Source organism: Triticum urartu, chromosome 6 (genome assembly GCF_003073215.2).
Source record: "Triticum urartu cultivar G1812 chromosome 6, Tu2.1, whole genome shotgun sequence".
Lineage (NCBI taxonomy): Eukaryota > Viridiplantae > Streptophyta > Magnoliopsida > Poales > Poaceae > Triticum > Triticum urartu.
Genome location: NC_053027.1, coordinates 178,897,688 through 178,901,041, shown reverse-complemented (window position 1 = coordinate 178,901,041; position 3,354 = coordinate 178,897,688).

The following is a 3,354-nucleotide window of genomic DNA, read 5'->3' as shown; positions in this document are numbered from 1 at the left end:
TGAAGTCTAACTCTCTTCCTATGCATCGGCATGTCATAAAAGAACAATTCATGCACACATAGTAAAGGCCAATGCTTAATAATCCATGTAGGAGCAGCAAGCACATGCATATTATATCTATCAAAATCATCATGTGTAATAGTAAAAAGCAACCCATCAATATAATCCTTAATAAGGGTAAACTTCTCCGATATAGTGTAGTTGGGAGAATTCAAAAAGATAATAGGAGTATCATGCGTGGGTGCAATAGCAACAATTTCATGTTTAACATAAGGAACTATATCAAGTTCATCTCCATGAGCATAATTTATATTGGCATCTTAGCCACAAGCATAGCAAGCATCATCAAAAAGGGATATTTCAAGAGAATCAACGGGATCATAACAATCATCATAGCAATCATCCTTCGGTAAGCACGAAGGGAAATTAAACAATGTATGAGTTGAAGAGTTACTCTCCTTAGAAGGTGGGCACGGGTAGCTAATCCACTCTTCCTCCTTTTGTCCTTCGCTCTCCTCGTCATCTTTTTGATCCAATGAGCTCACAGTTTCATCAATTTCTTCTTCCATAGACTCCTGCAAAATATTAGTCTCTTCTTGTACAGCGGAGGAGACCTCGATATATGGTTTAACATAGGCATTAGAAGCATAATTCTCATAACAATATTAAAGTATGGCAAAAATTTTAGATTTGTAAAGATTAGCATCATACTTTTCAATCAAAGAAGCAATTTCATAAGGACCGTTAAAAGCAACAAATTCTTCAATTTGTTGGACATCATAGTAATTATAAACACCCTTAGCATAAGAAGATACGATTCCATTATCACTAAACTCACATTGGTAGGGAAGGTGTTTCTTAGGGTTTTCATAACAACAAGTAACATCATATATTTCACATAAATTCCAAGCATAGCACTGCAAACGATGAATTTGATCTAGTAAAAGTTCCCCTTTTTGAGATAAGCGGTGTCGCACATAACAAGCATGCCCATCTAAAGATTTGCCCTCAACTAAGCTAGTTGGGGTTTCAGCACGAGCACAAAGGGATCGAAGATGATCCAACTAAAAAGCTTTAGGAGTGTGATAGATTTTGAATGGTTCTTGAACCATTGGTGTAGTAGGTACAACTATTTTTTTTGGTATTTTGCGTTTCCTACACATAACTAAAGGTAGAAAACAACTTAGAACAGCAAACAAAAATTATTTAGTGATAAAGCAAACAAGCACACGCGAGAATATTCACCCCACGCTATTGCTCCCCGGCAACGGCGCCAGAAAAAGGTCTTGATAACCCACAAGTATGGGGGATCAATTGTAGCCTTTTTCGATAAGTAAGAGTGTCGAACCCAACGAGGAGCTAAAGGTAGAGCAAATATTCCCTCAAGTTCTATCGACCACCGATACAACTCTATGCACGCTTAACGTTTGCTTTACCTAGAACAAGTATGAAACTAGAAGTACTTTGTAGGTGTTTTTGGATAGGTTTGCAAGAATATAGAGAGCACGTAAATAAAATCTAGGGGCTATTTAGATAAAGAAGCAATAAAGTTAGTATAGCGAGTGTAGAAAAGTAGTGGTAGGAGTTGCGAAATTGTCCCTAAGCAATTGACTACTTTACTAGACCGATAGCAAGTTTTATGTGGAAGAGGCCACTACTAGCATGTCATCCCTGACTTGGAATTCTATGCACTTATGATTGGAACTATTAGCAAGCATCCACAACTACTAACGTTCATTAAGGTAAAACCCAACCATAGCATTAAGATATATTGGTCCCCCTTCAATCCCGCATGCATCAATTTCTATGCTAGGTTGAAGTTTCTGTCACTCTTGCCCTCCAATACATAGTCGTATCAACATACAACTAACCCTATAGTGTGATCCACGCGCGCGCTCATATGATGGGCACCAAAGGACAGCAACATAACCATAAGCAACTTAAATCAATCATAGAAATTCATCAACCACCGATAGGACAACGAAGATCTACTCAGACATCATAGGATGGCAACACATCATTGGATAATAATATGAAGCATAAAGCACCATGTTGAAGTAGAGGGTACATCGGGTTGCGGGAGAGTGGACCGCTATAGATAGAGGGGGAGGTGATGGAGATGTTGGTGAAGATGGCGGAGGTGTTGGTGTAGATCGCGGTGATGATGATGGCCCCCGGCGGCGTTCCGGTGCCACCAGAAGCGAGGGGGAGAGAGAGCCCCTCCTTCTTCTTATTCCTTGACCTTCTCCCTAGATGGGAGAAGGGTTTCCCCTCTAGTCCATGGTCTCCATGGTGGCGGAGGGGCGAGAGCCCCTCCGAGATTGGATTTGTCTCTCTGTCTCTCTCTGTTTCTGCGTTCTCAGATTTTGCCCTTTCATCGTTTCTTATATTTCCGGAGATCCGTAACTCCGATTGGGATGAAATTTTAACATGATCTCTATCCGGATATTAACTTTCTTGTGGTGAAAGAAGGGCATCAACTGCCTTACGGGGTGGCCATGAGGGCCCAGGGCGCGCCTGACCCCCTGGGGCGTGCCCCCTGCCTCGTGGCCCCCTCGGGCATCGTATCGCGTTGATTCTTCTTCCAAAAAATCACATATATTCCAAAAAAAATCTCTGTCAGTTTTTATGCCGTTTGGACTCCGTTTGATATGGATTTACTTCGAAACAAAAAACATGCAACAAACGGGAACTGGCACTGGGCACTGGATCAATATGTTAGTCGCAAAAAATAGTATAAAAAGTTACCAAAAGTATATCAAAGTTGTATAATATTGGCATGGAACAATAAAAATTATAGATATGATGGTGACGTATCAAGAATAGGTAGTTCTCAGCATAGATATAGCATAGATAGATATAAAAAAAATAGATAGTTCAACTACTCCTCGTCGTCCGACTCCTCCTCGGTGATGTCCTCCTCCTACGTTTCAATGTAGGCGTGAAGATACCGATCATTGTCTGATTCCCAGGGCGACGCTGCTCCTAGCCTCATGTTGAATGGAGCGTCCGCTTTTCGCGTACGCTTGTCCTCGTGATAGGCGGCTTGCTCCGCCCTCCTCTTCTCCCTCTGTGCCCTCCTTTGCGCGTAGAACTCGCGCTCGTTGATGATGTCCTACGGGAAGCGTTGGCGCCACAGCGCCATGGCTTCCTCATCCATCTCGGCGATGCCGATACGGTGCTCCCGCCTCCGGTTGTCGCGACGATCCTTATCGGTGATAAGCCGCGGCAGAGGCGGGAGCTCCTGCGCTCGCTCCCGTGTCAGCACGTTGGGGAAGTTCAATGTTCTATAAGGCCACCGGAGGTGCCACGCCGCCGCGTCGTACGCGTGGGCGGCCTCGTTGGCAGTGTAGA